Consider the following 12,745-nt stretch of genomic DNA (forward strand, 5'->3'; position numbering starts at 1 on the left):
CGTCGCGTTTCCGTCCCCTGGTGGAATGAGGCTTGTAGAGACGCTATCCGTGCTCGACGACGTGCTTTACGCACCCTTCGCCGCCATCCTACGTTGGCGAATTGTATTGGATACAAACGACTCCGAGCGCAATGCCGTAGAGTCATCAAAGACAGCAAAGAAGCTTGTTGGGCCTCTTTCACCAGCTCCTTTAACAGTTTTACTCCCTCTTCTGTCGTCTGGGGTGGCCTGCGCCGGCTGTCGGGCATTAAGGCCCACTCCTCGGTACCTGGCCTGACTTCAGGGATGTCTCCAAAGCCTTCGGCCGCTTTTTCGCGGAGGTTTCAAGCTCCGCCCGTTACCACCCTGCCTTCCTTCCCAGGAAAGAGGCAGAAGAGGCTCGGCGACCTTCCTTCCACTCGCTGAATCTGGAACATTATAATGCCCCCTTTACTATGCGGGAACTCGAACGTGCACTTGCACTGTCCCAGTCCTCTGCTCCGGGGCCAGATGCCATTCACGTTCAGATGCTGGCACACCTTTCTCCGGCAGGCAAAAGCTTCCTTCTTCGTACCTACAATCGCGTCTGGACCGAAGGTCGAGTCCCCATGCGTTGACGTGACTCCGTCGTTGTTCCTATACCCAAACCCGGGAAGGAGAGACACTTTACTTCTAGTTACCGCCCCATTTCTCTTACAAGCTGTGTCTGTAAGGTGATGGAGTGCATGGTTAACGCTCGGTTAGTTTGGATTCTTGAATCTCGACGGCTACTTACCAATGTTCAATGCGGCTTTCGTCGCCGCCGCTCTGCTGTTGACCACCTTGTGACCTTGTCGACATTCATCATGAACAATTTTTTGCGAAAGCGCCAAACGGTAGCCATGTTCTTCGATTTGGAGAAGGCTTATGATACCTGTTGGAGAGGAGGTATCCTCCGCACTATGCACAGGTGGGGTCTACGTGGTCGCCTGCCCCTTTTTATTGATTCCTTTTTAACAGACCGAAAGTTTAGGGTACGTGTGGGTTCCGCCTTGTCCGACGTCTTCCTCCAGGAGAACGGAGTGCCTCAGGGCTCCGTCTTGAGCGTAGCCCTTTTTGCCATAGTGATCAATCCTATTATGGATTGCATTCCACCTAATGTCTCAGGCTCTCTTTTTGTCGATGACTTCGCGATCTACTGCAGTGCCCAGAGAACATGCCTCCTGGAGCGCTGCCCTCAGCGTTGTCTAGACAGCCTATACTCATGGAGTGTGGCAAATGGCTTCCGGTTCTGTGAAGAGAAGACGGTTTGCATCAACTTTTGGCGATATAAAGCGTTCCTTCCGCCATCCTTACATCTCGGTCCCGTTGTTCTCCCATTCGTGGAAACAACTAAGTTTCTAGAGCTCATACTGGACAGGAAACTTTGTTGGTCTCCGCACGTCTCTTATTTGGCTGCCCGTTGTACACGTTCCCTTAATGTCCTCAAAGTTCTTAGTGGTTCATCTTGGGGAGCGGATCGCACTGTCCTGCTTCGCTTGTATCGGGCCATAGTCCGATCGAAGCTGGATTATGGGAGCCTCGTCTACTCGGCCATCCCTCTTACGCCGTCTCAACTCCAACCACCATCGGGGGTTACGTCTTGCGACCGGAGCCTTCTACACTAGTCCCGTCAAGAGTCTTTATGCTGAAGCTGCCAAATTACCATTGACCTACTGGCGCGACGTACTGCTTTGTCGGTATGCCTGCCAGCTGTTGTCAATGCCCGACCACCCCTCTTATGTCCTTCTTCGCCGATTCTCTCGACTGTCAGTATGGGTTGTATGTGTCTGCCCTGCTGCCCCCTGGAGTCTGCTTTCGTCGCCTGCTTCGACAATTGGATTTTGCCCTCCCTACCACCTTCAGAGAGGGTGAGAGCCCGACTCCACCTTGGCTCCAGTCTCCGGTTCATATTTATGTCGACCTCAGCTCGCTCCCGAAGGAGGGTACTCCGACTGCAGTGTATCGCTCACGGTTTGTCGAACTTCATGCGCGACTTGCAAGTCACACTTCTATTTACACTGATGGCTCCAAAACTGACGATGGTGTCGGCTATGCCTTTGTCGTCGGGGCCACCACCTTTAAATACCGGCTCCTTGACCGATGTTCCAGCTTTACAGCCGAGATTTTTGCTCTCCATCAGGCCGTTCAGTATGCCCGCCTCCACCGCCATTCATCATATATACTCTGGTCTGATTCACTCAGTGATCTTCAGAGCCTTGGAGCTCCATATCCAGTCCATCCCTTGGTGCAACGGATCCAGCAGTTCCTCCATTCTTTTGCTGATGGTGGCTCTCCTGTCAGCTTTCTGTGGGTTCCCAGCCATGTAGGAGTGCCTGGGAATGAGGCTGCTGATGCTGCAGCCAAGGCTGCAGTCTTCCTGCCTCGGCCAGCCTCCCATTGTGTCCCGTCATCTGATGTTAGAGGTGGTTTGTAAGAGGCTTGTGTCGTTGTGGTGGGATGCTTGGTCCTCACTTCAAGGAAACAAGCTCCGGGCAGTAAAACTGTTCCCAACTGCTTGGACAACCTCCTCCCGACCGTCTCGGCGAGAAGAGGTCCTTCTGACCAGGTTGCGGATTGGGCATTGCCAGTTTAGCCACCGCTACCTGCTCTCCGGTGACCCAGCCCCGCAGTGCCCTTGTGGTCATGTATTAACAGTGCACCATGTTTTATTGTCGCGTCCCCGTTTTAGTCAATCTCGTGTTGTCCTGTCTCTGCCATCTACTTTCCAGGATATTTTAGCTGATGACGCTCGAGCAGCTGCTCGTGTTCTTCGTTTTATTACTTTGACTGGCTTATCCAAAGACATCTAACTCTTTCACTTATTTTATCTGCATCTTTGTAAGAACTTTCTGGTGCCCCCCCCCCCCCCCCCTTGAGTTTTACTAGATTCTATGTGCTCTAACAATTGTGACTGGGCGCTAATGACCTCAGTAGTTGAGCGCCCTTGAACCCCCCCCCCCAAAAAAAAACCTCCCCCTAAGTACGTCCATGACTATTCCCGTGCCAATTGGAACGCCTACCGGGATACCCTCTCCACCCAGGTCGATAGCCACCCCTTCACCTACCACCACCCTGACGATGTCACCCATGCCACCTCCTTTCTCCAGCAGACCTTGTCTGAGGCCGTGGAGGCCCACGTCCCTACTGTCGCCATCCACCCCCACCATCCTACCTTACCCCCACAGGCCGTCCTCCTCCTCCGTGAATCCCGCCGTCTCTACCGTGCCTTCCTCCGCACGCGGGGCGCCGAAACACTACGACGCCACCGGCAACTCCAGCGACACATTCGTAATTTGCTCGCGGCTAAGAAACGCCGGGACTGGCGACAGACATCCACCCATTTAAATGCTACCCTACCTATCAACTTGTCCAAGTTCTGGTCAGCCTTCCGTCACCTTACCGGAACTAAACCCTCCCCCTACTATCCTCTTCTCCATGATGATCACCCCTTCCCTGGCACCCTTAGTAAGGCCAATCACTTTGCCTCCTACCTCTCCGATGTATTTTCCATCCCCGATGATCCCCAGTTCGATTACTCCCTCTTCCCGGATGTCCGCGATTGAACTGACACCTCTGTCCCTCCCCTCGCTCCTGGTTTCCAGTACTTGGACACCATTGCACACATGGAACTCAATGCCCCTATCACTACACAGGATCTCATTGGTACACTCCGCACAAAACGCAACACTGCTCCTGGTCACGATCGTGTCACCTACCGTCACCTTCGTGAAGCTCCTTCTCTTTCCTCTCCACCCTGGCCAGCCTCTACAATGTAGTCCTGTCCACCGGTTACTACCCCGACCTGTGGAAAACCTCCCGTATCCTGATGTTCCTTAAACCTGGCAAACCGCCGTCCGCCGTCTCCTCCTACCGTCCCATCAGCCTTACCTCGGTCTTCAGCAAGGTCCTGGAATCTATCCTCAGCTGATGCATCGACCAGCATCTCTGCCAGCACCGCCTCCTTCCCGTCACCCAGTGTGGCTTTCGGCCGTCCTTCTCTTCCGACGACCTTCTCCTTCACCTCACTCATTTCCTTTCCGACCAGCTTAATTCCCGTCGCTCTGCAATCTTCCTCTCCCTGGACCTCGAACGAGCTTATGACCGCATATGGCATTCCGGTCTCCTCTTCAAGCTCCAAACCTTCGCCCCTCCCATTAACTACATCCGTCTGATCGGCTCCTTTCTCTCCCGCCGTCCTTCCTATGTCACCATCCATAGCACAGATTCCTGCACCTTTTTCCCCCTCCGCCGGTGTGCCCCAAGGCTCCGTCCTCTGCCCCCTTCTGTACTTTTTGTACACGGCGGACATGCCACCGCCGTCACCCCCCGTCCACCTTCTCCAGTTTGCCGATGACACCGCCTTCCTTGCCCTTGCCCCCACCCTGCAGCGCTCCCAACACCTTCTCCAATCCCATCTTGACCGGTTCACCGCTTGGTGCAACCAGTGGTTGCTCGAGGTCAATCCCTCCAAAACTCAGGCGATCATTGTAGGCAAAACCACCCCTTCCTTCCGCCTCCTTGATTTCTATCTCACCATCTATTGCCGTCTTATCGCCCTCACTCCCACCCTTAAGTACCTTGGCGTCACCCTCGACCGTCGCCTCTCCTGGACTCCCCACCTCCGGACAATCCAAGCCAAGACATACTCCCGACTCCGTCTCCTCAAGCTCCTTTCCGGCCATGTGTGGGGTCTGGACCCCTCCACCATCCTCCACACCTATAAATCCCTCATCTGCCCTATCCTTTGTTACGCCCATCTGGCCTGGATCTCCGCCCCCCCTAGCTTTTATAAATCCCTCCAAATCCTTGAACGCCATGCTCTCCGCCTCGCCTACCGCATCCGTCTTCCCTCCCCCACACGGATCCTGTATGATCTCATCCCCTTCCCCCACCTCCTCCTTTTCCTTGAAAGGATACGGATCCTGTACACCTCCTGCATACTCGATCCTCCTCACCCACTAGTCTCCCCCATCCTCTCCCACCCCTGCCCGCTGCCGCGCCTGTATTCCCACGTCCCACCCGGTCTCCATCTTCCACCCTCCTTACCCTCTCCCAAGGTGGCTTCCGCCAGCTCCCCCTCCCTGATGATGTCCTCCTCCCCTCCATCTACCCCTCCTATCAACTTTGATCCTCCCCCCACTTCCTGTGTCCTTTCCTTTAGGCACCCTCCCTCCCTTCTCTTTCCTTTTCCCCTGTCCCCTCCCTCCACCCCTCTTCCCCCGGGCTTCCCCTCCCCCTTCTTCCCTTCCCCTATCTCCCCTGCCCGTGGCATCTGCTCTCCCTTTCTCCCTCCCCCCCCCCCCTTCCTCCTATCTTGTCAGGTCCCCGGACTCGTACACGGTTAGTGAACATTCGCGCGCTGGAGATCAATGCCTCGTGTTCTGTGTGTGCCGTCGTTTTGTGCTTAAGTGGTTCAGTGTTCTTCGTTTTGTGCACCTATGTTCACGTGTGACAATTATCGTCTATGTATGTGTCGAAGTGTCTGAAGAAATTTTATCTTGGACTCTACGCCCGTGAATGGCTCCATGTATTTTAAGTAGTGTTTGTCTCCGTTTATATGTCCACCGTATTTTTTTCTCTAAATGTCTTCATTTGTATCTTTTGTGTTTCTCTGAGGCCCAAGAGCGGCGCAGTATGCTGCTGCTGGCCTGCCTGTACACAGGTTTCAAAATAACAATAAAGAAAAAAAGAAAAAAACCTAGTCCAGCCAGTCTGGTACTCGCTCTGGATTTTGTTTCTATCTCGGTGGTACTGCGTTCTGGTCGTTGCTCGTTGTTGACATTTGCCTGGCTCTGGTTCCGAGTGGATTTACGTTTGGTGTTGGTGTTGGTGTTGTGGTTTCCACAAGCCTCCGTTGTTTATCTCTTCCTTGTTGTGTCGCTCATAGTCGGCCGTGGTCGGTTGTTGTCAGTTGTCGTTGGTCTGTCGTCCGACTCGTCCTGTGTGCGTGCTCCACCGCCGGCGGCTTCCCCGCCTGGCGGCTCCGATCCGCAGCCCTAGGCGTTCCCGCTGTTGGTTGTGGTTACTACAGTAGGTGTCGCCACCGGTGCCAACCTTGTGTGAATGCTCTGAAAAGCTAATCATTTGTATATCACAGCATCTTCTTCCTGTTGGTTAAATTTCTTAAATTTCGCGTCTGTAGTACGTCATCTTCGTGGTGTAGCAGTTTTAATGGCCAGTAGTGTATATTATTTCAGTAATATTCTGAACCACATCTAATTATTACCATATAAATAATTTGAGTAAATTACAGTTTGTTACTGAAGTTATGAATTAATATCATACATGCAAACCTTTGATTAAGTAGCATAATTATTCATTTATTGCTATGACTGTTAATTTCGAATGTAATGAAGTTTTTTATCTAGTAAACCTAGAAAATGCAATTTGTCTGCCATTCGGTAATACCAGTTAACTATGAGGCCAAAAATTAACATAGTTTTACTCATTAAATCTCTCTGTAAAGAATCTGTACAATTAGGATAAGACCACCATGCACACGTACACATGCCGCACAACCAGTTGGCATACTCTGGGTCAGGTGGTCGAGCAGCTGTTGGGGTATAGCCCCCCATTCTTGCACCAGTGCCTGCCGGAGATCCTGAAATGTAGGGGTTTGAAGACGTGCAGCGATCCGTCGACCGAGAGCATCACAAACGTGCTTGATGATGTACAATTAACAGTGTATTTTTATCAACTGAATGCACTCTAGTCATCACAAATGGCTCTTTCTCCTACATCAGACACCAAATAAAGGAAGAATTAGATCGCCTAACTGCAATTCCTTGTAATAAATGGGCTACCCCATTAGTCATAGAGCAAAAGCCATCGTGGAAGATTCACCTTTGCGGCGATTTTAAAAATTGTCAACGCCCAATCAGAGATTGAGACATATTATTCTAGTCCGGTGCCGGAAGAATCAGTCAAAATTAAAAGGTGGAAACTTCTCTAAAGTAGATCTAGCGGATGCAAACCTCCAACTTCCCCTTGATGTAAATCTCATTACACTTTACACACTGCACGGGCTTTATCGTTTGAAACGTCTTATGTTTGGTACAGCAAGGGCTCCCACTGTTTTTCAACGGTTTTTGGAACAATTAGTACGCAATGTGGATGGATGCATTAACTGTTTAGACGACATCATTGTAACAGGGAGAAACTCAGAGAAACAGATTCGCAATCTGAAACCTAGTGGAATCAAAACTTTCGAAAGGTTTCTATAACTAGGGGTTGAACTTGCAACCTGATACACAATTTCACTATGTAGAAGTAATGACGTACCGGTACTTTTAAACACATTGTAATTACTAAAAAGTTCAAAAATTATCAAAATAACACATACCACCTCTAAGAGTTGGATCAGGTCCATGTGATGGAAAACTATGAGAGCCATGACAAATGATACTCAGTATTTATAAAGAGCCAAAATAACATGTATCATTTTGTGAATTCAAATCTTCAACCTGGGATTCAACATCATTATGTGGAAGTATGAGTGCCTAAACAGCAAAAATATCAAAATTCACATTAAATGCACCCATCAGAACTGGAACCCGGGACGTCCTAAATGAAAATCCTCAAGAAAATGGTTTGCCTACAATTTTAAATTAGTACGAGTTAGCTATTTTGTATTTCCCACTATCAGTTCTGTGAAAATGCAAATATGAGAGAAAATTTTTAAAAAATTGGCGTCAAGACTCATACCACAGTCCTTTAAATGGAAACAAGTGGGTTAAAGAGGGAGAGTAGAAGACACAGGGGAATTCTGCTTGCACTGGATATTATTAGGGTAATCAATATCATCTCATGGCTAAGTAGGTCAAGTAGGTGGAACATAGTCAAACATTATCAGTTTGTCTAGGCAGAACCAGCATTTTACAACTATCCTCCTTCTACACACTCTTTAACAACTTGAGATGCGAACCATTTTGTTTATATTGGTGCTCTGCTGTGCCTGTCATGCAAACAAAACATATCTCATTGCTAGAATAATTGGGATGAGCTATTGAACCTGGGAATATGTAATGCATACTAACTATGAAAGATCTTGGGAGTAAATTTTTCCAGTCATCATTGGCAGCCACTTGACATGCACTGCTGGATAAATACCTCCTCTGGACTTAACTTTGCATTTCGGTCTGCAGTTATAAGTACCCATGTTGTTCCTGCATGTTTTCTACTCTTCCCCTTCTCCTTCCCCTTCCATTAACTCATCATCTCCGAAGTTTCTTATTTATTGGAATCCATCAAAGAACTTCATTTCCCCATCTACCATCTATTTACTAGGCTACCTTCATTTCATTATCTGCATCTTCATTTCATTATCTTTGTAGTCTTAATTACTTCTTTCATTTCAGTTTATTCCCTATATAATGGGGTGTCTAGGATGGCTTAGTGTGGTTTATGATTCTATAATGCAAGACAGATGTAGGTGCAGAAACAGAAGAAGGCAGCTTGTGGATAAAAGAAACACTTTATTGTTATTTATTTGCATTTGTCAGTTTTTGATGGTGCTAGTGTTGACCCCTGGTGAGCATGGCAAATACACTGACATAGTGTCTCCTGGTGCTTTGCCCTCCTAGCCCAGCCTTGTCAGCATGTAAAGATCCTCCCTTTATTATTTATATTGTAATTATTCAGAATCATCATCACTGCACATGTGTGATAACCACTTTGGTAGCAATGTTTATTAATAAGGCTCAAGAGAGGAATCTCCACACACATCATCAGCCAGTTCAGTCACTTGGTGATGTGGCCTCTTTGAGTTTTTGTGCAACATAGGATTCCCTACAAGTTCTTACATTTCTGCCTATCTTGAGCTTCCCGTTGCCAGTGCAGTCCACCTGTCTTTCTTAAGTCTCTGTCCCATCTGTCACGTAGTCTTCTCCTCTGTCTTTTTTGATAAACTGGGATCCTATCTAGTATTGATTTTGACCATCTGCCCTATTTTTTTCGAGTGACATGACCAGCCCACTGCCATTTCAAGGTACTCACACTTTCCATTATGTCACTGAACTTTCTTGTCCATCTGATATCAACTGCTTTCTTTCTGTCTTTCTTTGTGTAGCCCAACATTGATTTCCCATTCCTCATTTGGTTACTATTACTTTTCTAACAATGAATTCGTTTAATGTCCATGTCTCACAAACATAAAAGTTATTAAATGTCAGTATACATTAGTAAAAAATCTTCACACATATTGTTAACTATTTACTTAAGCTGCAGATGGCTTCAGTGTCCAGGGCTCTTCATAACGGCATAGTATAAATGTATTTCAATAGGTCCTGGGATCTGTAAATGACAAGCTTGAAGCATAACTACTTGTCTGCAGAATCCTTTATCACCATTTACCATAATTCAGTTCACAGTCACAAACATTGCCCAAAATCACAAGGGAAAAAATAAATCCTGAATGCACATAAAAGATAAGAAGTGATCCATTGCCTTTGTAATCTAACAAATCAAAGACTTTCACATCACATTCACACTCTCAGATGCAGAACAATTTTCAGAGTGAAAGTGACATCTTTGGCACCAAGATAGACAGTATACATAAACTATGAATTGTTTTCGAAGGTTCCAGAAAGGTCTATACTTCAAATTACTATCTGGGTAACATCTACTTTTCATTATTAACAAGTTTTCACATTCTTCTTTTTCTTCCTTTCTTCTTAGGCTAATGTGTGTTGCCTTCAATACGCCTCAGTCTACCCTGAGATTGCCATGTCATCTTTTCCCTGGATAGCAGTATTTCTTTTACCAGCTGGTAATCTATTTCTTACAATTTTCACAATCTTTCGTTCATCCAATCTGTCTGTGTTCATTCCATTCATGCTTTCTCTCATATACCCACTCATTAATGGAGTCCACTTTACATCTTTTCCTAATGTTTTCTCTTCTCTCTCTACTTCACAGTGTCTCCCTTTAATTCTTCGCTGCACAGGGTAGCCACACGGTTTGAGGCATCTTGACATGGTCTGCGCAGTTTCCTCTGCCGGAGGTTCAAGTCCTCCCTCAGGCATGGGTGTGTGTGTCATCCTTAGCATAAGTTACTTTAAGTTAGATTAAGTAGAATGTAAGCTTAGGGACCGATGACCTCAGCCATTTGGTCTCATAAGACCTTATCACAAATTTCTAAATTTCCTTTAATCCTTCGCAGAATATGCGTTTCTGTGATTTCTTAGTCTTTTTGTTTTTGATGTTTCTTGAGCTGTCTATGTATGTCATAATTGATCTTACTATTGTTTTGTATATTCTTGCCTTAGGTTTGTTACCCATATGATGGTTTTTCCAAATAGTATCATTTAAACACTCTGCCCCTTTATTTGGTTTTGCTACTTGTTCTCTAACTTCCTTTTCAACATTTCAACAGTTCAATGCCAAGATAATTAATTGTCATTACCAGTTAAACAGTTTTTCCACCCACGTCCACTTTGCATCTAATTGGTGGTGCAGATGTGGTAATAAATTTGGTTTTTTGAGTGGATGTGACCATATTTAGGTTTTTGGCTGCCACATTAAATACATGTAAAAGTTTTTGCATGTTATCTTCACTTTTTGCCAGCATAACTGCATCTGCAGCATAACAAATGAATTTCATTTCTTTGTCCCTCATTCTATAACCACTGCCAACAAATACCTTCATCACCTTGTCCATGACTATATTAAGCAGGCTTAAAGAGTCACCTTGTCTAATACCACTATTAACTGGTATGCACCTAGTTGTGGGTTTTCTAGCTATAGTAACTGACTGTGCACAAAAAATGCCAACTAATTTCAATCAGGTGCTTTTATTATGACTCGTATAATTACACCAGACACAGGAAAACATTCTAGACAATAATAACTCAAACATCTCCACCAGAGTACAAAGCATGCACCATCCCAAAGTACACCGAGTCCAAAGACAATTTACTCTGCACTTGGCAGGCGCAGTTACTGGCGGTCAATGGTCACCACATAGTTAACCTGTAACCAATTTTTGCCTGGGTGTCTTCAATTGTTTTTATTAGGTTTCAAGGAATTTCCTAATTATAGAGCATGTTTACCACAACTGTCAACTGAATCCTATCAAAAGTCTTCTGTAAATCAATAAAACAGACAAGCTGGTCTGCTGTATTAGATGGACTTCTCTACAACCTGTCTAAGAATGAATATTGCACCTGTGCATGACTTACCAGATCTTTTTAGATCTGATCCCTTGCAAGGATTGTAAGGCTCTTATTTTATCTCCTATTATTTTTGTTATGAGTTTAAGAACTGAACTGAGTAGATTTATCCCTCTGTAGCTGGAAGGTCTTTCATATCTCCTTTAATGTATATGAGAATCATAGTATTAGTTCCCCATTGATTTGGAATTTTATTACCAGTTGTAGCATTGTTAATTGTTCTGTTCTGTTAGTAGATAGCCTCCATACATCAGTAAGTCATTCAGGTTACTATGTTTCCCTGAAGATTTCCTATTTTTTAGCAGACTCACAGCCTCTTCTACCTCTGCATGTGAAACAGTTACACCTTCATTTACTTGTATACTGATCTCTTCATTTTCTGCTCATTTTTTACCGCCATACAACTCTGTTAATATTTAACCCATGATTCCTTATTTATGTTGTTCACTTTCAAATTTTTTTTAAATTCTTTCCTTTTCTATCATACTTTTTTCCAATTTCTGCAACTCGTAGAAATCAAGTTCCGAATTTTTACAAAAGGTTTCCCAGTGTTATTGTTTAAAATGATTCACTAGTGGTTTTGTCTCATTACAAGTTATTTTGTAATCTTCATAAGACTCTTGTGTTTGAGTGTTTTATACCTCAAATAGCTACATTTATTATTTTACACATTACTTTATCCCCTCTGTGAAACCATGGTGTTCTGTTTGTTTTCCTCTCTCGCTTTACAACACGAACACCTATTTACTGCCTTTTGAGCTGCTGCTTCAATACTTTCTTCAGTTCTCTCCAAAGCCTGATCTACATTATCCCCTGTATTAATGGGTTTCTTTTTTACTTTCTCTGCTTATTGTTTCTGATATAAAATTTTTGTAGATTCATTCCATAATGACCCTTCATTAAATTTTTCCCTTTTAAGGTTGGTTCTTTAGCAGTTTTGTTCCTTTCTACATGCAGTCTGGTTTTTGCCATGAGTAGGCTGTGATCACTCCCTATGTTGGCAGAGTTTAAGGTGCTAACATCTAGCACTGACTGAGGATGACTATTTCTCTTTGTAACCATGTAGTCTATTGTACTTTTATGACCTCCTGCGTTCTGAAAATTGAGTTTCTTCTGCTCTTTGTGGTCATAAATGTATTATTTATTCCCAGTTGTGCATAAGTTGATCATAATCTCACGATTACCATTTAGAAAATATTCATTAAATCATTGTTTCACTCCAGAAATGACACTGTTCCCAATACGGGCATTAACATTCCCCATTATGGCTGCAAGTTTGTTTGATGGTATAAGATTGATCACTTCTTGTAACTGTTCATAGCAAGCTTCTCTTTCTGTTCTAGGTTTAAAATCTGCTGTGAAAGTGTCTTGAAAGGAGGAGATAAGAAGAACATCAACAAAAGCAAAACGTGGTTAAAGGAATGTAGTCAAATTAAATCGGGTGATGCTGAGGGAATTAGATTAGGAAATGAGACACTTAAAGTAGTAAAGGAGTTTTGCTATTTGGGGAGCAAAATAACTGATGATGGTTGAAGTAGAGAGGATATAAAATGTAGACTGGCAATGGCAAGGAAAGC

Source organism: Schistocerca americana, chromosome X, assembly GCF_021461395.2.
Source record: "Schistocerca americana isolate TAMUIC-IGC-003095 chromosome X, iqSchAmer2.1, whole genome shotgun sequence".
Taxonomy (NCBI): Eukaryota; Metazoa; Arthropoda; class Insecta; order Orthoptera; family Acrididae; genus Schistocerca; species Schistocerca americana.